This window comes from Carassius gibelio, chromosome A17 (genome assembly GCF_023724105.1).
Source record: "Carassius gibelio isolate Cgi1373 ecotype wild population from Czech Republic chromosome A17, carGib1.2-hapl.c, whole genome shotgun sequence".
NCBI lineage: Eukaryota > Metazoa > Chordata > Actinopteri > Cypriniformes > Cyprinidae > Carassius > Carassius gibelio.
In genome coordinates this window covers 19,022,446-19,044,471 of record NC_068387.1, presented here as the reverse complement: position 1 = coordinate 19,044,471, position 22,026 = coordinate 19,022,446, and the positions used below count along the sequence as shown (strand labels likewise).

The following is a 22,026-nucleotide window of genomic DNA, read 5'->3' as shown; positions in this document are numbered from 1 at the left end:
TCGAATGATGCATGACTCTGAATAAACAGATAAACAGAAAATTTTATCACAAAGAATGAATCACAGATGTTTATTTGCAAACAATGTCTGCATTATTTTATCACCCACAATTAAAAGAAGCATGCAAATCAGTGTAATGGAGCAAATGCAAAGACAAATACTGTTTGCATGGTACAGTTGCTGTCTTTGTGTGTGTGTGTGTGTGTGTGTGTGTGTGTGTGTGTGTGTGTGTGTGTGTGTGTGTGTGTGTGTGTGTGTGTGTGTGTGTGTGTGTGTGTATGTGTGTGCTAGGTTGAGAAGGATGCAGCAGACTACCATGATATGGCACACTTCACTAGGACTGTACGGCATCTAGAAACACAAACATCTACACTGTCTACCTGGATTTATGCCTGCTTATAGTGTTCTTCTCGGTTACTTGTTCATTCCTTGATGAATTAATACAGCCATGATTAACTGGAAATGTATACCGGCACCTCTTTAAATTAAAATACGTTTTGCAAAGAATGTGCAATCTATAATGACCCAAATTTACATATAAAGCAGGTGTGTTTAAACTGAAAAGATGTATAATCACTTGTAATAATAAATACTGTAATGCTCTATCAGAGTTTCGCACCTTGTTAAACTGGTCTGAAAGATTTTGACTTGACATCATAAAAAAGAGCTTGATAAAGCAGGGAAAGTTAATGTTGTTGTGGTCAGGATTAATGAACTGAAGAGCAGTCATTATAGCTGGGAGACATGTAATGTTGGTCAGAGGTATTTAGAAGGAAACAATGATATTTCTACTCCATGCGAGTTGCCATTATGGTCTTAGTTCACATTAGCAATAATTGTCTGGCTTCCACTGTGGTTTCTTCCGTTCTGTCATTAGGCTAATTGCAACTAGCCCATCTCTCCATGAAAACAAGTTGATTTAGACAACTTATGGCATTTTATGATAGATTCAACAATAATAATGTTAAATTGAGGTTGTTAGCTATGACAGCTGTGCATCAACTCTGCATCACTGTCAAAGCATATTCAGCAAGTCCTGATCGATTCATATAAAATTACCCTGAAAATAAGACTAATTGCTTACATTGAATCAGTTTGAGATAGACTGTCATAACATAACATAAGAACAATGCAATGAAATAACAGAGGCATTTAAAATGCTCATTACAGACACGAGTTGCACTCAAGCCAAACCCAGGTTGAAAAATGAATGAAAGCGCTAAATAATGGGAATGAATTGCAGCGGGGGTGAAGCATCTGTTCATGAGTAGCTGTGGTGGGGACGACAATTTAGGAACTAATTTCATATCAAACCAAAATGAGAGAATGAGTCATTTAGTAGAGAATTATACAGATGAAAATGGCTAAATCAATTGCCATCCAGGGAAAGTTTAACTTGCATTTATCCAGATTACTACTTCAATATAAAAAAAAAAAATAGTGATTATATATTACATGTGCCAAAAAGCAATAACTTCAAGAATTACCAGCTCACTGCACCATCATATTAAGAAAAGGAAAAAAAAGTGTTGGATTCTGTCTCTGTGCCATCATTTATGCCATTCTATCCTCTTGTATAGAAAAATGATCAGTGAACCTCCGACATATTTGCCCTGTGTAAAGGCATTCTATTCTCAAGCAGTGATCTGAAATTGTCTCTTTCAGCATTTGTAGTTTTCACTGTGTCAGGTGTCAAGAATGGTAGTTTCTGCTATAAATATTATATGACTGGCATCCTTGCTCTTTCAGATGGGACTGATGCAGGGTTTGCATTATGAGAGCTGAAGTCACATTCAAAACACATACAAAATTGATACGAGGACATTATGGCTAAAAAGAATAGCAACAAAATACATTTTCATTGTCCGTCGGTCATAGTACACGATGTAAGTACAGGAAAGTCAAGTTTTAAATAGGAAGAATATCAAAACTCTTTTGCCATTTTTGAGGGAGATGCTTACGGTCTAATCAGATTCAATTATCTATGCTAATCTAAGGTAAAAGTGCTACCACCAGACTTGGAAATCAGATGAATGGATTCGAAAACGGTAAAACTCAACTGTATAACACTAGGGGAGTTGGAAAATTTGCAAATTAAAAAAAAAAAAAAAAGTGGAGTGTTCCTTTAATACTGTTAATCAGCAAGGACACATTACATTAATCAAAAGTGACAGAAAAGATGTCTATAATGTCTATAACTCAATTTTAAAATGAGAGAAATTTCAGTTTCAAAATCAAAATTAAAATCAATAATAAAAAAAATCTTACACATAACAATTGAAGAATCCTTTAAAACAGAAAACAAAAAGAAAGAAAGAAAGAAAGAACAAGAATGTATTTTGGCAATGCCATGATTTAGAGGATCTATGAGCTGAAATACTCAAATTAAAAACAATGATTGACTCATCTTGTATGTATGTGTGTATGTGACAAGTGGGGCGGGGCCGAGAGCCGTGGGAACGGAGCGAGGCCGGTGAAGTGATTGGGAATGAGCGACACCTGCTCCACTTACCGGTCTCGAGTCCCACGGATGAGCTCCGGAAGTATAAAGAGGAGGAGTTTTGACAGAGAAGGACGAGAGAGGACAAGGCCTGGGCTTTATTTTGTGTTTTCGGTTTTGTTTGTGCGCGACAGTCGTCCATGAGGGGCTGTCGCGCTGTTTTGTTTATTATTAAAGTTTTATTATAAAGCCGGTTCCCGCCTCCTCCTTCCCGTCTTACAAACTGTGTTACAGTCGATACAAAGTTTTGGCCAATAAAATACTATCTGTAATTACACCTAAGTGATACCTTGGTTAGTTTTTAGTTTTTATTTAAATTTAGTTAAAATATGATGAAGGAAGTGTCTTTTGCTGGGATATGACAAGCTTTGATATTCTTTGCACCAACTTATCATAAATCAAAAAAAAACCCCACATATGATTATGTTAATATTTTTATTCAGGATAAAATGTACAATCCAAGTACAAAGCATTAAAGTTATTTTCTGAAACATTGTCCATGCTTGTCAATTCTCCTGCCTCACAGCAGACTGCACAATCAACTGACCTGTTCATTTACCCTAAGAATTAAATGAATCAAGTGACCCCGAATGACCTTTTCGATCCGTTCAACTACCTCTAACCACAGCGTCTGCTCAAGAATTGTCACGAAAATCACAATTACATGTGCTCTGTGTAATCTTGTTATCTCACGTCTCAGATGACCAAAAGAGAAAGCATCTAGGAGGAGATTCGGTCTGTCAAATTGTGCTCTGCAATCTCTGACAAAGTGTTTCAACTTAATTACCAAATACCGCAGCTGTTTGACAAGACACAGAAAGATAAAAACTCCAGCGAAGGAAGCAGGAGGAAATTGTGACATCAAACAAAAGGTTGAACAAAAATGGTTTAGACTTCAACTGAGTAAGAAACTTCAGCATGAAACTGATGTTGTTTGAGTGATGAATGTATTGAACGCACTTGAAAAACATCTTACAAAAACGGCCTTCTGTTAAAGATTTTATGACAAACACACACAATCTTCTCACCTGCACCATAACACCTGCCAAAGTGTGCCAAATTCACACCTGCCAGTCCAGACAAACTGAGTGTGTGAATAGAGAAAATAGAAAATGGAGAAAAGATAACAGGTGCAGGTGAAAGCACCTGTGAAGAGGAGGAATATACCTCTGGAGGAAAGGCATGTGCTTATTCAGAGCAGATTCTATTCTATGCCTCAAGGAACTTCAATTATGACACACACATGCACGTACCATTAACTGTCTGACTGTCTATCGGTCTCTGATATCAAACGAATAATCTAGCTTCACTTCCCACCATCTGTTCAGTGAGTCGTCCGTGGATATGTGGAATATTCAAATGAGCTTTTCAAAGTTTGCTGGATGTCTCTGGTGTTGGACAACTTTGATGGTGTTCTTAGTCCATAGGTGACCCTGTTTAACAGGAATTCAAAGGCTCTTGGCCTCAAAGTTCATGAATTTGATTTTAACTAGATATAATGGTATCTAGTAAGATAAGCTATTCAGTATTACTGCCACTTTCCATGAATAGAGTACACAAGAAATAAAATAAAAATAAATAAAAAAAAGTCTTAGACTCCATTCAATGTTCTATTCAATTCAATATCAGGCTAAATAAAATTTTAAACTAAGCACATAAGCTAAGTGTTTTTTGTGTGTGTGTGTTTTTTTGCTCACTAAATTGGAAATTGGAAACATATGATGTCTTCCAATAAACATAGATTCATCTGGATAAACACAATGTAAAAGAAATTTGACCAAATATTGTCTTGTTGTTGCTAAAGTTAAATACTTCTTGTTTTTTTTTCTTACAAAAAAAAAAAAAAATTATAAAAAATTGGTGAAAAATATCCAGTAACAGGGTTGTGGGACAAAACTGAATATTTCCATTTAAGATAATAAGTGCAATATATTAATATGCTATATACTGTTTAATGAAATAAATTTTTGGTAAAAACAGACATACGTGGAAGGAGGAACCTGGGTCATAACTGAAGCAGAAAAAGTCCTTTTGGCTGGCCTCTTATGGCTTATTCCAGTAAACAACCACCTAAAACAATAATAAAATTAAACTAAAACCGCATATCATTGGCAACAATAAACATCTTGTTTATGCATTGTGATGATGAGCACCACTGACTCATTTTCTTCCGAAAGCCTAAAAATCTGGTCTAGCATGATAAACAGTACAGCACCATTAAACACTGATAAATGAAACTTGATCTTTGCGAGAGGCAGAATTACCCTCAGATAATCCAAGCGTTGGGAGGCATTTAGGCACGTCAAGTAAACACTATTTTTCAGCACACTGTGTTCAATGCTATTTACTCATGCAGTTCAACGTGATTATTCCCGCTCTGTTAGAAACACATTCCTGGCATACGCTTTGCACTGCAGTTCCTGTCGAAGCCAAAAGACAGAGTGTAGCAAGCGTGACTGACATAGATAAAGCAAAATTATTCCCCATTCCATGATTATCTATTTCAACAGTAGTGAAAATTCTTATGAAGTTGTGGTAGTAGTGGCAGCGTGTGTGTGTTTGTGTCAAAAGTAATGTCTTTGGGGATAAACTTTCTCCCTGTCGTGCTTAAGAGAACGCTGTGACATGATTGGCTGAGAAGCATGAGTTCAATAGTGAACATGGCCTTGGGCCAGTGGGGCAAAACTGTGGAATCAAGCTTACTTTTCTCTGATAAAGTTGCTTATGACTGAACCAAATCAACCAGAGAGAGTCACCTGAGTCTTCAGCTTCTCAGAAAAATTGGAATTCAGATGGCAGCTGTTTAACATGATCAGTCAAAGGAACAATGTCATACAGAGAATGACAATGAACAATACACCATGAACAGATAATGATTAGCTACTAAGACATGCATGTTTCTAAATGAACAAATTATTAAAGCACAAAATGTTGACATTTTTAAAAAGCATAGTTATGCAAAAATAAAAACCACTGAGATGTTTTTTTTTTTTTTTTCGAATATATTTTGTGTTGTTTTACAGAAGGTGTTGTTACTGTTAATTAAACCTATTCAAATATTGTTTGTTAATTAATAAAATATACATTTTGGATGAAAAACTAACTGAAATAAGTTGAAGTACAAAAAATTACTAATATTCCCCTCTTGTCATAATAACCACTAAAAACACTAATCAAAACTAAATAAAAATAAATGAAAGCTAAATAGAATTAAATAGAAATTTCTAAAATTTTAATGAAAGCTAAATTTTTAAAGGTAATACATTTACAAAAACATAAATTTACTAAAAATGGAACTAAAATTAATATACACTAAAATGTATATGTAATACATTTAAAAGTAAACATAAATTAGGGCTCTGCAAAAAATCTAGTGCGATTTTCATGCGCATCTCATCAGTAAAGACGCTCCTGTAATTAGAAGTATATCTCCAGCAAATGCGTCAGATCAGGGTTGCCAGGTTTTCACAACAAATCCTGAACAGTAGCTTCTCAAAACTAGTCCAAAACTAGCCCAATCGCGCTTCCATAAGGCTCCCCAATAAAAAATTGCTTCCCGGTGTTAAAATATACATTTTTTTAGCAGGGTTGCCTTGGTAAAATTAACATTTTAGGGGCTAAATATCACGTTATTTTTATTGGGGTCAACCACATACTTGGCAACACCGGTTGGCATTTACTACACCGAGCCGTAATTCACTGACAATCTACACAAAATCGATGTTAAAATAGCAGGCGATTCTTTGTCGATTTTGAAAACGATTTTGTGTTAGTTATCGGTAGACTACGGCTGTAATAAATGCCGCTCCACCTGAACCAGTGCAACCCAATACCAATAACGTGATATTTAGCCTCTAAAATGCTAATTTTACCAGGGCAACCCTTCCAAATAATGTACATTTTAACCCCGGGAAGCAATTTTTATCGGGGAACCTCCCGGAAACTAGTTTTGGACTAGTTTTAAGAAGCAACTGTGCAGGATTTGTTGTGAAAACCTGGTAACCCTGATCTGAATGCACGTGCTGGAGATATACTTCTAATTACAGGAGCATCTTTACTGATGAGATGCACATGAAAATCGCATTCGATTTTTTGCACAGTTCTAATATAAATGTAATGCAAACTAAATATAAATGCATATAATATAAATATAAATGTATATAAATAATACACACACACACAAAAACATTTCACAAAAAAAAAAAAAAAGAGTCATGCAAGTTTGGAGCAAAGCGAGTGTGAGTGCATGATTTTTAATTTCTGGATGAACTATTCCTTTAAGTTAACTTCCATGACACGTTTGCCGATAGCATGTTCAAAATCACATATATGCAACCTCACACACTTAAACTTTACTCTATGGTGAGTGTGATGTGTGACAGGGAGGTATAATACCCCACAGCCTGTATAAGCAGCCAATTAAATCCCTTTGCAGACTTGTTCACCCATCAATGAAAATCCTTCGTTTTTGCTCTATTGCACTTTGCCCCTCATTGCAATCCATCTTTCCCTTTCTGTACTGGACATTCTACATCCCTCCAGTCTTCCCCTCTCAGAGTGGTAATTAATCCCTGATAGTGGCACACACACCAGCACACACACATACACACACACCTGGAGAATCCAGACAGGTGCGGGGGAGGTCTGTGTATATCAAATGAGATCGTGCAGCTTCATTTCAGATATGAGGAAACAATGCTTGGGTTTTTTTGTTCCATGCTATCAGTAACTAGAGGCAATGGAGGCCCAACTTATATCAGCCTCAAATGGAGCTCCATGCTGAAGCCTTAATCCCTACAGAAAACCAGATACATGGCATTCTTATCTGTTTGAAGCACAGGACAACTTTGCAGAAAGTTCAGGCTGTATCTCAGCATGGAAAATGTACAAGATAAGACAAAGATGAAGAGAGACACTCAAAGCTTCAGTGAAATTGAAGGTGCAAGTGGTCAGGACAGGGCTGGACAAAACAGATACAGCTATAAAGAAATTAAAAAATCATCATTAATCTCATCTATTACTGTCATCCAGCACACAAACAAACACATATGCCACTCTATGTAAAGTCACGCACCTTGGGTGGTGTTAATGATGGGTCGAATTTGATGTTCATGTTCAATGATTATGGTGAGAGATCGAAATGTTTCATTCTCCAGATGTGACAGGACCATAATTACAGTAAGCTCCTAAGATTTCAGTGTCAAGCTGCTAACCAGCAGAGAGAGAGACCTTTCTGACAGGGAGACAGTCACTACTTTGGATTTGAACGTACAACACATTATTAACGTATGCTTCTCATAACCAGGTACTGTATAGACACTAAGAGAGAGTAGAGTGGCCCCAAAGAATATTTATACACCTCAATCATTTCCACAAATGCACACACTAGTGTTAAAAAGTTTGAGGCCAGTATGATTTGTTTTTAATTCAATCTTTTTTTTTCTTTCTTTTTTTTTTGAAAGAAAATAATGCTTTTATTTGGCAAGGACTCATTAAACTGATCAAAAGTGGAAGGCAATGTCACAAAAGATTTCTATTTCATCTATTGCATCAAGGTTTCCACGCAAATAATAAGCAACTGTTTTAAGCATTGATAATAATAAGAAATGTTCCCTGAGCACCACATATAATCAACACATTACATGGATCAAATTGTATTTTAATATCTAATAATATAAAAAAATTACTGACCTTAAAGTCTTGAACCGTCCAGTATAAATTTCCCCTCAACGTTTTTTACCGTTTAAATACATTTTATAACATTTTGAAACATTTGTTGGCTGGATAATTTTTACTATCTTTAAAATAAATATCATTGCATTACATAGACAAAAATATATAATATAACCAGGTGAAATTACTTCATTTTACAGCTTCATTTTTGTAGTCCAAATACTTTGTCCACTTTACGAGGACACTTATGATAAAAGGAGATATTATTAAAAAAAAAAAGACAAAACAATGCCTTTCTTTACACAAAAATACATGGGAAGAAACACAGTGGGAATCAAAGTCAGATTTAAACAACATGAAGATTAAATTATTCTACAAAAAGTCTCCCTCACTCACATTTCCTTCACTCGAACGTATGTGACCTTTAATGACCTTTCAGTAATAATCAGCTCAAAATGAGTTGTCTGAACTCAAAGAGGCATCAGAATCGGTTATTTTCATAATTATTACAAAAACTGCTTTTCAACAGTACTGTGTATGGACATTAATATCGTTTACTCACCCTGTAGAGTTTGGATTGGGGCAGAGAGGTTACCTTCTGACAGGAGGGTTTAGGTTTACCTCGACCTGAGACTTTGGTTGGCATGGAGACACAGGGCATCAGTCAGGTTCATGCTGTCCCGGACCTGCAGGCACATAAACAAATTTGCAGTTAGACCTGTTAGAGCCGCAGTCTAAAGTAGCACTATGCAATCTGCATTCAGACATTCCATTCAACAAATGAATAATTCAACTTTGATCTGTAAGAAATGTCATGAATGTCATTTTAGGTGCCACTGGCTGAACACTTGACAACAATTCAAATCTTCAACACATCTGAAATAACTTGCTCCATCCAAAGCTTATGCTGTTTGATTTAATTCTAGAACCGCTAAAGCTACAGAACGAGTCGAGGGATACAGTGTCTCAAAGCATCTTGAAAGATTTCCAAACCATCCGCCTTCATGTGACAGTGCCCTGAATACACAAAAACCATGTCTGTTGTTTCAATAGGCCACTAAGAGCAGTGATGTTATTCTTGAATTCACTGTAATCCTAGTCACAGCCATCAGACGACATGCTCACAGACCGTTCACTAAATGTCTGTTGCATACTAATATACTGCATGCAAAAACTGTATTATCAAACTAAAATCACACGTTTCCTAAAATATGATTGGCTGGCTCTTACAAAAAATTTTCTGGAAAATATTATCACTTTGCAGTTCTTTGCCAGGTACCAGGCTGATACAATGGAGCTAGCACAAGATTCGCCAAAGTTTGGTCCATGGCATTAACTCTTGAAAAATATTTGTTTTTTTATTTATTTTTCAAACTTAGTTATAAGCTAAATTTACAAGTATTTAGTTTTCTATACAGTATATCCTATTCTTAATATATTAGCCTCTATTGGACACAATTAAATGATACTTAAAGCATAAGTTTGTCAATTTTCAACCAGTTAGTAATATATGTAAATGAACAATGTGTACGCTTTGTCAATGTTACCTGCACCTAGATACTGAGTGACTCATAACACATAATTTTTGTCAAAACTGTAGATAGAACTAGCATTTTTGTATAACCATGCATGGGCAGACAGATCGACAAAGGAGCGGTGCAAAAATCAAAGGTGCATTATGGGTGTTGAAATTTTCGCCATAAAAGAACACCACAGCCTTTTTCTTTTCTTTTTTTTCTGATCATATAGCAATCATTTTAAAAGTATGTTCAAGTTTGTACTTCATAGACAGCCAAGCTTTATTAAAAGCCCCTTTGATAGCAGCAAATCCCCCCTTTAAATCACCTAATTAGGAGCAACACTAAATGGCACATTAGATTTAGTGTTTCCACCAAAATAAGGTAGTTACTCATTAATACAAATAAAGAATAAAAAAATAGGACAAGAAATTCTCCATATCAGTTCCTAAACCCTGCTGGTCTCAAATCAAGACTGCTAACATCAGGTGCAGAGGGGATTGCTCAATACGAGCTTACTAAGAGTTTTATATGTTGTAATTTCTGACCCTGCATTAAAACAGCTCAATATCTCAAAAACACACTGGACATCATTCTTTGGATATTAAAATGTGGTCTAAACCTTAAACGCTATAATGTGTTATGGTGTTAAATCATCATTCAGCAAATATGAAGCAATTCTGAGAGCAGCTCGCAGTATAGAAAATCCAGCACGATTTTGGTAAAAAATAATTAATATCTATACAACCTCATTCAATTTTACAATGAGGTGTGATAAAGGGATGTGATATGAGAGACATTTAATATGCACCTCAATATCAGACAAATATTGCTCCATTTTAGGTGGTATAAGTATCATTTGTTGCTCATTAAAAAGGAAGTGATGTGGGAATGAGTCTTTATTAAAGAAAATTCATTAATTCACACTTATCTAAGCACCTCATTGATTAAGCAACATAAAAAAACACAATTGCATATGCATGCCTGCAGTGTGATAACATTCAATTTATAATAGATATACACACAGGTAGATAATTATTATTATTATTGTTTCGAGAGAATTACAATTTTCTTAGGCCATTCTTTGAAAGCAATTCTTTCTTACTCTCCGACTATGTGAGTGTTACGCAGGGTCTAAAATCAACATAGCACAATGGCCCTAAATAATAAGATAATAGAATAAGATAATAGAGAAACAATGAAATGGTTTCAAATAATAAAGATCAAGAATGAGGGAAAACAGAAAGAGGCAGATAAAGAATATATCAGCTATCAAGTCTCTTAGCATGCAAAATGTATGAGTATCTCCCCTTTGTTTAAGACCCTGTCTGAGCCAAACAATAGACCACCACAGCGCTGAAAAAGAACCACTGGAAATAATTTATATAACCCAACAAAGACAGTTCCTCCATAATGACAGAAGCATCCACTGAGGTAAAACGCGTGCGGTTTGGTCTTATCTAACACATAGATAAGTTTGAGGCACATCCATACAGCTGCCTTAATAATGCCCGCAAATTGAATTGATTATGTGCTAGGAATAATGAATTTCTATCCCTTCTGTTTTGTGACTTTGTCTTGTTAACTTTTTTATATTTAACATGACTTGCACAAGCTGTAAGCAGCAGATGCGCGCAAACTTTTTCCAAAGGGTAGGAGTGCAGTGCTCGCAATTCTAAACGGATCTTGTTGTAAATATTGAGAGAACAATAATAAACTCTATCCTCTCTTCTTCTCTCATTTGAGCATTGGAAACTCAGACTTATTCTAGCGTATCAGTTCATCCTAAATGTTCTTCTCTCTCTCTCAAATATGACATTGGAATGTTCCGGGTCATTCATATAAAGATTTATTTTGCAATGATGATGGCTGACTGCTTATTAGTGAATTTGCTTATAATGTGATTAATTTGTTACATATTTTAAATAGACTGACATAAATCAGCAAATATTGCACAATATTCCTTAACCTTCATTAACCAATTTTTGGTATGTGTAAAATCCGCAGCATCTGAGAATGAGACTTTTACTGAATTATGAGCAAGAAGAAACAAATGGGTTTATTAATGCATGACAGAATTCATTTCATTCTTCCATCTGAACACAGATTATACAACTTTTTCACGAGACACATATGCAACAGGGATGCAACAGGGTGTTTAACAAATGACTTCGGACACACAATTTCTGTTCATGTCAGACCTGCTACTACATGGAACCCAACAAACTGAGCATGACACCACAAACTGAGCCAGCGAACGAACAAAACGAAGCGAGTATATGTGACACTTGTAGGCGAGCAGATTTATTTATTTAGAGTGGCCTATGTCCTTGTTACACTTCAAAATCAAAGCATCTATTTTAATGGTCTAATGATTAAACTATGATTAAAAATAAATGAACACCTTAAAGAAAAGATGTTAACTTTCAGTTTAGCATTTCCTAACATTTTTCTATTTTCCCTAGCATTCATTTAATATTTACTTATTTCCTCATTTGTGTATTTATTCATTTATTTATTTGCATATTTATTAATATATTTATGCAGGAAATGTGGATTTATGTATTTATTTATTTGCACATTTATTTTATATTTTTGCTGGTTTTCGTCCTAAATAAAAATAAAGTTATTTTTTTTAAATGCATGTTTGAAGAACCCTGTAGAACTTTTAACACAAGCCACGTTTACAAAACAGGTGCAATGCAACAAAAGTGCTATAAGCTTGCAAATCTTTACCATCTACGTTCTAATAGGAAATCCATAAAAGGACTCATCTACTCACTGCTCTGATTAGTTATGGTTTTGGTGCACTCCACAGTATTTCCGGTTTTAGTATGGGAAAACTGCTACCCAAACCTACAAGTCTGCAATGCTAATTAATTTGGTTTGAAACAAAAGCAAGCTCAAAAACACATAATGAATGTGTCCTTTGACTGTGTGTGCCAAAGTTTTATTACTTGTTCACCTTTTCTTATTACTTGTTGATGTATTACTTGTTCATCTTTTAGATTAATGTGGACATGTCTCTGGCCTTTTTTGGTTGTCAAAGCTCATTCAACTGACCCTATCACAACCCAGAGTCTGTGCCAAAAGAAACATGGCTCACATCACGGGTGAAGTCTTATGTTCAAACTACCATTCATGACTAATTGCCACAACAATCATGGTGGAATCTGAGTAATGCTTTGTCATAACAAACACAAAGTAGTTCTGGTCTATAAAACAATGACACTTCTTTATACGAGGGCCAGCTATAGTATACATAAAAAAAAAAATCAGCATCATCATTAAAGCATCATGGATGAGAGAAAATGCAAATCACTAGACCTGTATGAGACAATATGCACAACAGGTTTAGTACATGTGGCTCAAATGTTAAGTGGGTTCTGGCACGCACTTGTGCAAAAAAAAAAAAAAAAAGTGCATGTTCCAGTGATGGACGAGAAAAGGGGGCAGAAGTCTTCCTTGTTTGGTCAACTGGAATAGGCACAGCACAGTAAGGCCGGGGAAGGTTTTTGTTTTCTTCTGGCGGGCATGATATATGTATATACTGTATATTGGAGAAGACTGGGAATTCTGCTGGTCCAGGGTAATGTTGCCCGTCACTGCTAATCTAGGATCAGATTCCCCATCCAAACTAAAGGAAAAAAAGCGGCTAAAGGGAAATGTCTACATTGACTTCTGCATTGACTTCTGCATGAATGCAATGAGAAAATGTCTTCATTTTTTAAGTGACAATGCATTTTTAAAACAAAATGAAAGAAATCAGTGCAATTTGAGAATTTAAATATTTATTTAATTATGGTTTAATTCAAAAATTTCAATTCAAGTATGTAAAAACTTTCCTTTTAAACTACCTTCACATCCACATTTAAATCACCTTCAATAAGCTCAAATCAGGTGAATTTGGTGAAAATTTATTCACCTTGTGAAGCAGACATTCTCAAAATGGATCCCAGCTTTCTAAAACCTAAAAAAATAACATAAACGTTGATTCTGACCAGTGGCGGCTCGTCGGGGGAGGCAGGGGAGGCACAGCTTCCCCAAAATGTTGAGGTGAAAATGAAGACGATTTAATGTTAATAAAATTCACAATTCATTTCAGTTCATGTCTCAGAATGAAAATATTTTTGTTTGTAATTTCACAGTTGTAATACCATTATGTGAAAGCACTGCTTTTCTATTGCGAATGTGCCGAATCTGTTGATGTTATTACAAGCGCAGTGTTAGAGAAGGGGAGGGGGAGAGATGAGCTCTCATGCTTCCGTTGTTAAAAATTAGCCAATCAGCATTGAGTGTTTCAGGAGTGTTGAGAAAAGGAATACCACAGAGGAGGCTAGCTTCACTTCTGGTATATAAATCAATCATCATAGAGACGTAAATTACGTGCTATTAGTTTGAACATCTTCCCCGTAATGGCTGGGCAGATAATTTACGAAGTATTTATGATGAGTAGCGATATTGAATATTTGATTGCCAACCAATTTTCCAAGCTGTCATTCAAACAGTATATATACAAATTAAAAATAAAGGGAGCTAGAACTATAGGCTACAGAATTAGGCCTAATTAAATAGCACAACAGGCAGCTCTCTTTTAACACAGACTTTTAAGAAGGGATGGATTTTTGTTTCAGGTGACAGGACAGGTAAGTGAATTTATTTTATCTTGCTGTATGCGTGTCGTTTTCTGACTAAAAGCCACTAAAAAGCCATTTTACAGTGGTTAAGCAAATAATAATAATAACAATCATCAGAGATCCCCAGACCAATACAATTAGTGTGCCTCCTCTATTTTAAAATCCACGAGCCGCCACTGATTTCTGACAATGTCAGTAGTGACTTATTATGATTTTGGTGTATAATGAGGATTTTACTATATTAGGCAAGATTATTCAAGTTGACTTAAGTACCTCTAAAAACAAATGCCTATATATGTCTGCTTTTGAGTTGTTTAATTACCATTGTGATGCTAGTACTCATCATACTGGTGTATATAGTAATATTAATAAATAATTATACCGACTTCAAGCTAGTTGTTTATGTTGGTTCAATTTTCTTATGTTATAATAACTAGCAGAAAAACAATGAGAGCAAATAAAATGTCCACGTGTGTCCTGCAGTGTGTTAACACTATGTACTATTACAGTATATATATATATATATATATATATATATATATATATATATATTAGTGTGTTTTATTAATAATTCGATTCTTTTAAATATATATTGTTGGTTTTCAATTTCATTTTAGGTTTTAGTAATTGTATGCTTTTGTCATTTATTATTTTATTTTTTTTTATTATTTCTATAGTTATATGATTTTTCATTTCCACTTATTGTATTTTTATTTCAGTTTTAGTTTAAGAAATGTTAGTTCTTCAACTTAAATTTCACTTCATTACCTATAGTTTCTAATTTTTTCTTTCTCAATGTAATATAATATGTATATTTCAATAACAATATTTGTTTTAGTTAACAATAACAACACTGCTGTGTCCAACTATCTGGATAATAATCAGGGCCTCCCATCCACTATGACTGAGATTGAAGTAATGCTTAAGGACAGCCTGTTTATATGAGTGGCGTTTGACTAATAGGGCAAGGAGAAGACACTAGTAGGTCATGAGTCTTCAGTCTTGGAATGGAAAATAGTAAAAGCCTGCCAGATGACAACTGAAGCTCCTGCAGTTCGAGTACAAGCTGTCTACACTCTCATGAGAATGAGTCTAAGCACATATAAACAGGTTCACACTACTTGGGGTTACCTAAGTCTGTAAACATGTCACCTAGAACTAGCTGATGATGACCTTTTACGAATTTTCCCTATACTTCCCTATACTTTTTTCCCTATACTTCCAAAAGTTTATTATTTGAAAAAAAAAAAGTGCAATTTTCAGTCATCCATGAATTTTAACCTAAAATCCCTTTGAGATATTCCCTTGAAAGCCAAGCTCACCAGAGTGTAGACAGGTTTCCTCGAGAATGTTTCCTGCATCTTGTTTATGGTTCTGCTAATGAATGGACCATAGCAATAAGATAATAATTATAATGATATAATTGTCGCTGTGTGTTTCAGACATGATAAATCAGACAGATATTTCTCCTTATGAGAGACAAGAGGAAACACAGAGATAACGATGTGTGCCTACGTTCAGTGGCCTGTTGAATTGGGTGGATAAATTTTCATATTTTCCATTACAAGATGCTTGTATTATTCAATACAAAAACTATTGCACAGTATTGCTTTTGTTATATATTAAATAAAAATAATTATTATTGAGTTTAACTAGAGCTATCAATTAATCAGGTTTGTTCAACTTAAAGTAAAAAAAAAAAAAAAATCTGCTTCAAAACAAAAAAAATTGTGTGTGAGTGTGTATATATACCGCAGATATATACCGCAGACAGAAGGCAAAAGGCCAACAAGTGCTAAGCATCTCTCGGGGAACTCCTTCAAGACTGTTGGAAGACCATTTCAGGTGACTACCTCTTGAAGCTCATCAAGAGAATGCCAAGAGTGTGCAAAGCAGTAATCAAAGCAAAAGGTGGCTACTTTGAAGAACCTACAATATGACATATTTTCAGTTGTTTCACACTTTTTTTGTTATGTATATAATTCCACATGTGTTAATTCATAGTTTTGATGTCTTCAGTGTGAATCAACAATTTTCATAGTCATGAAAATAAAAGAAAACTCTTTGAATGAGAAGGTGTGTCCAAACTTTTGGTGTATATATATACAAATAAACACACACACACGCACACACACACACGAAATACATTACGAAAAAATACATTTAGAAAAACTGATGTACTCATTATCTGCTAGTACTTTATTCATGAAGCAATACAATTTATAATACAGTAAAAACACTTTAATATATATATATATATATATATATATATATATATATATATATACAGAATATTCCTTTATATTAGCAAAGTTCCCTGGATCTTGTTTTTCTAGTTTTTTAGAGTGTGCTCAAAAAATTATACGATTTTTTTTTTTCAGAATAATATTAAAATATTTCTGTAATATTTATTTAAACATTTTATTAATTTTAGAATTTTACATTGAAATTAAGCTGTGTCTTAATCTGATATTTATTCGGATAATTTGTCTAATAATAAAAAACGCACAATATTTTGTCCTTACAGACTTGTTTTCTGGGTTTGTAAATTATGATTCCAAAGACACACTAAATTGGATGCACTTACTTATATTGGCAGGAAATAATAATAATAATAATAAAAGATTAAAAAAAAACACTCACATCTGCTGTTCAGAATTGCAAGAAATGTAAAATGTAATTTTCTCTGACAGAAATCATAACATTTAAAAGTCCAAAATATTTTTTTATAATTGTATAGTCACACCTACTGTACACAAACAAATACGATCAAAGTGTGCCTTTGACACAATTACTTCCACAAACATTTAATCTTTTAAGGCATTTCTCCCATTGAATGTATTCTCCTTCCCTTAAATGCGGTTGTCAGGATGACAGAGTGTTGACAGCCCTAAATAAACGGCACATAAAAATATGGAACAGGCTCTGTTTGCTTACTCACAGTCATGGTCCCACAGGCTGTTCTCCGTACAAGGCCAGTACTCAGAAAAATCATTTTAGGCTGAATGCTGTAGTGCGTTCACATGCATATGGATTAATGACAATATTCATGTGAGAAAGAATAGGCACACCCAATAATATGAAACACTTAATACCCCTAGACGTCAACCATCTCACCAATAAATCAAATGGTTATTGGTGAGTCGTGCAAAAAGGTTTTGCAAGTCTGCCATCAAATCCATTTGATTCGTGCATGCATTTAATGAGGTAATACTACAGCAATATCAGCTAACCACAGTCACTGATGACATCACATTACTGATGTAAAATCACTTAAATCAGGAAATGCTAGAGTGCTTTTAAATGCCCAAAAAATAACATTCACCGTCTTAATCCATTTTTTAAGTTATCCAAACGCACTTAAGCAATCACTCTGAAACCACCACACTAGAAAGGTGCTTCTTGAAACACTTATATTAACTTTTTCATAGCTAAATGTGTGTTATACAGTTATGCTTTATTGATGGAATTATGTAAGTAGATTTTGCTTGATTTAAACGGTTCCTTCCCAGCTGACAAAAATGTGTTCTAAGAATGTTTTGCGAGTGCAATGTATTGTCCTAAAGACTTTCTTTGTAAGTGCATCACTGTATATGCCATTTTTACAAAACTGAGAGACATCATAATTTTTCTAAAGTAACTGATAGGATGACAGATGCTGTTGAAAAAGCCTATTAAAGTTACAGGTTGTAGGACCTGCCACTAGAGGGCGCACTACCAAAACAATAACAAAGGCGTGGTTTGATGACGCGGTGGAATGATGGGATTTGCTGTCTTCTACCAAACCGCTGATGGCCATCAATCAGACGGAAAGACAAATAAAGGATTTAACGGATGAGGTAAGGTAAAAGGGAGTAAAACACAAACGAGATCGGCATCTCTTTCTAGTTAAAGTTTGTTGCGAAGCTCTCTCCATCTAGAAAATGCAACACCGATATTAATCCTCGCTCTTTCTCTCCTCTTGTCCCAAACTCTTCTTGGGTCATTTGGTTGTACCTTACGCTTACGTTTACGGGAGCTGTCCTTGTTGATAGAACCAGTGTCAGACGGTAAACAGTAATTATGTTCCATAAATAAGTAACACAATCCACAATAAAACGTACAAGAAGAAGTAAATAAGGAACTGCTTGAAGCAAGCTAGTGGTTTGCTGGACGCTAGACACTACTACCCCATTTGTCCACGACACTGTTGTCAAGTGATTTCTACGTCAGTAAAGGCAGTAACAAAGGGTAACTAACGTCATTGACAGTCGACTGCACTGCCCCGTCCGTGTCACTGTTTAGAATGGGAATTTTATCATGATTTAGTTGAAACATTAGAGATATTGTTAGTAATCAGCTGGACAAAATATATAACACTAACCTAGTGGTTTTTGGATATTTTACTGCAAATGTTTTACAAATTGTACCTTTAAACCCAAAACAATCCTTTAAGACTGGCTTCTGTTACATAATTAAATATATTTTTTTTCCCTTTCTTATTGTATCAGTGATCTTGGGAAATCTGAAGCGCTACATCACCTTTTAATGTGTTTATTGAAGACATATACCAAAAACTATCTGTTAGAAGCATGCCTTTTAATAACCCAGCCATTGTTTAAAACTAAAATGAATTTAAATGAATCCTCTCAATTCTCTACACATCTTAACAGTAAACTCATTATACACTACAAATCCAGCACCAGTAATGAGGGTTAACTCACACTGGGATGTGTGTGTGTCCTTAATAAACTCTAAGTGGATTGGACAGATAGTTGACTCCATACTGTGAGACCTCAGGGGTTATGAGGGGAACCAGAGGAAGGAATGAAGGGTACAATTTCTAGAAAAACCAACCCATCCAATGAAACGAATCAATCCCCAGATCAAACGTCCAATCAATCACAGTTCAGCCACCTATTTGATCAATATGTCTGTCAACTGAAATGCTGCTAGTTACGTCTAGGACACCTATGAAAAGACAAATGGACTGAAAACCAACTGTATTATATAACAAAGTGGCATTTAAAGTAATTGTGTACAAGCGCAATACACTTTACAGGGGACATAACACACAGTTTCTGCCGAGCTCTTGTTAATCTTGAGTACCTATAGAGTAGTATTGAATCCTTTTAATCGCAAACAATCTGCAAATTTAGGGGTGCTCCGATCACGATTGGCCGATCGTTATGCGCATCTCGTCAGTAAAGCCGGTTCTCTAATCAGCGGTTAATTCCATCAGGTGCGTGATTTCACATAGAGCAGCGGTTACTACACAGAGCCGTTGTTAACTGAGAAGATGCGCCAATAAACGCTGAAAATAAACATGATTTGCGCATCTTCTCTATTAACAACGGCTCTGTGTAGTAACAGCTGCTCTATGTGAAATCACGCACCTGATGGAATTAACCGCTGATTAGAAAACCGGCTTTACTGACGAGATGCGCATAACGATCGGCTGATCGTGATCGGAGCACCCCTATGCAAATTCATTGTCAAACTGGAATCTTGTTTATAATGCTTTCATCACTGAAATGACAGGAACAAACACACGTGTGCAACTCCATTGCTTTCCCAGAAAAACAAACTTTTTCCAATTAGACTGTTCACATAATGCTGGGTTCTTTGGGAAGCAGAAAAATGTTATATTTCCCTCACAACCAAAAACACACTTCTTTGAAGACATTCTTCCATAATCCGGATGAAGCATGTTGATGGGTGTGCTCTCGCTCCAGTGTTGCCAAGTCTGTAGTTTTCCCATGGAATTGGGCTATTTTAACACTTTTCATGTCCGCTGGTTGAAGCGACTCCAATAACATGATATTTATTCCCTGGAATGAGAATTTTAGCAGTGGATTCCCAACAAAAAAACGTGTGTTTTAACTTTTTAAAATTATAAGAGTCTCTTAGATACATTTAAAGCACCTTTAATTAATTAATAAAAATCTCACTGTCCTCAAACTTTGATCATGTGTTTTCCTGTGATGGACTGAAAGCCCAGTATTAGAATGACTGATGAGGTGTAAGAGTGTTTAAATGTTCTTTAGTATTTTAAACATGTAAGGAGAATGTATACACAGACATGAGAATGTTCCATACACGGACAGAGGAAGGCAATAGTGTGTATAAAATAAGAAATAGGCTACTAACGTCTGCTAGGTTGATATTGCTAGATTATATTAAATCCAAACCTAAACGCTCCGAGGTAAACTGTTTCTGACACTAATTATAGAGTGTGCCCTGACTATATGCCTTACCGAACCATGAACTGTGTGTGTGTGTAGATCTATAGGTATGTGCCTCTATATATGAGCTAAATCAACCATCATCAAAACATTTATTGATGTGGGCTTCAGAATATAAATGACAGAAAAATTCTCCTCTTAAAGTCACATATTTCACATATCTCAAGCTTCAAAAATTATGTTAAAGTGCCATTACAGTAGTCCATATGACCTGTGCCTTATATTATAATTTTATATAATTCTTTAATTCTAATATAATTCTTATATTATAAGTCATATGATGGCTTTGTAAAAGAAACAAACCAAAATCATTATTGAAAGATAATCTTCCCCTTCAGTGAGCTGCTTCTGAGTCTGGCTCATTTATTCAGATCTGATCACTAATTCATGAATGAATCGAACTGACTGAACAACTCATTCTTTCAGACATCACTACTGTACTTCTGATTATTTGGGACTTTCAATAATAACAAAGTTTGCTCTGTTCATCACAAAACATTACTGTATCACTTTAGAAGATTTTAAATATAGCACATGAGTCAAATGTACAAGTTGTATGATAGATTTATGGTGCTTTTGTGACCTTTTTGAAGCCTAAAATCTTAAAAAATGAGACTCATTTTGCGTTTCATGGAAGGTCATTCAGGTTTTCAACAACAAAGATGAGAAAATGATGACAACATTTACCCTTTTGGGTCAACTGTCCCTTTAAGCATGACATTGCATGCTTATTTGGCCATATTAGATAGATACACAAATATGTAAACAAAAACAAAATGACAAAACTACAGACGCAAAACTAATTCCACAAAGTTCAGTCCCAGAACCTGATATTGTCCAGCTTTTACAAAGATAACTCTTTGTATATGAAATCATGCTAATATCCCAAACACTACCAAACGTTTGATGAAACAATGCTTTAATCTGAATATTTAGATGTTTAGAAGAGGATATAAAGATAGATAGTGGGGGGGGGGGGGGGAGATTAGTTAGTGTTTTCTGTTGAAGCTCATCTTTTAATAAACAAACAAATCACTCAAGTAACCAGACTGTATTTTCTCACGACATCCTTTCTATCTTTATGTAATGGTCCATAAACCTGTAACACAGGACAGAGTAAAATGGGTGTGCATGTGTATGAAGTAGTTTGTGTGTACATGTGTATGAAGTGGTTACACAGTTACAAGTGCAAATTTTGATGTGCTAAATGAATTATGACTTTGAAGGCACTTTTCTTTTAATATTAATGTCATTTTAGAATTTGATGTTATGGCCATGTACCTGCATTCAGGGGCGTAGCAGCCATTTTAAAAGTGTCAGGTAATGTGACCCTCAACGGCCACCCAAATTAAAACCCTAACCCTAATATATATATATATTACTTAAAAAATTGACAAGTAGTCCCAGTTAAAAAATAAATAAACCATAATAATACTGAATTAAAATAGACAACTCACTTCTTTCAACAAATCTCA

The 22,026-nt window shown here is 35.0% G+C and overlaps 1 protein-coding gene across 2 annotated transcripts in view; it reads right to left on the bottom strand.

Annotated features, from left to right (window-relative positions):
• LOC128031653 (muscarinic acetylcholine receptor M1) overlaps nucleotides 1-22,026 on the bottom strand; it is an 80,228-nt gene that overhangs the window by 42,901 nt on the left and 15,301 nt on the right. For both annotated transcript variants that reach the window (XM_052619972.1, XM_052619973.1), the window contains exon 2: nucleotides 8,736-8,859. The gene's annotated coding sequence lies outside the window, so the exon portion shown is untranslated. The remainder of the gene's footprint in view (nucleotides 1-8,735; nucleotides 8,860-22,026) is intronic.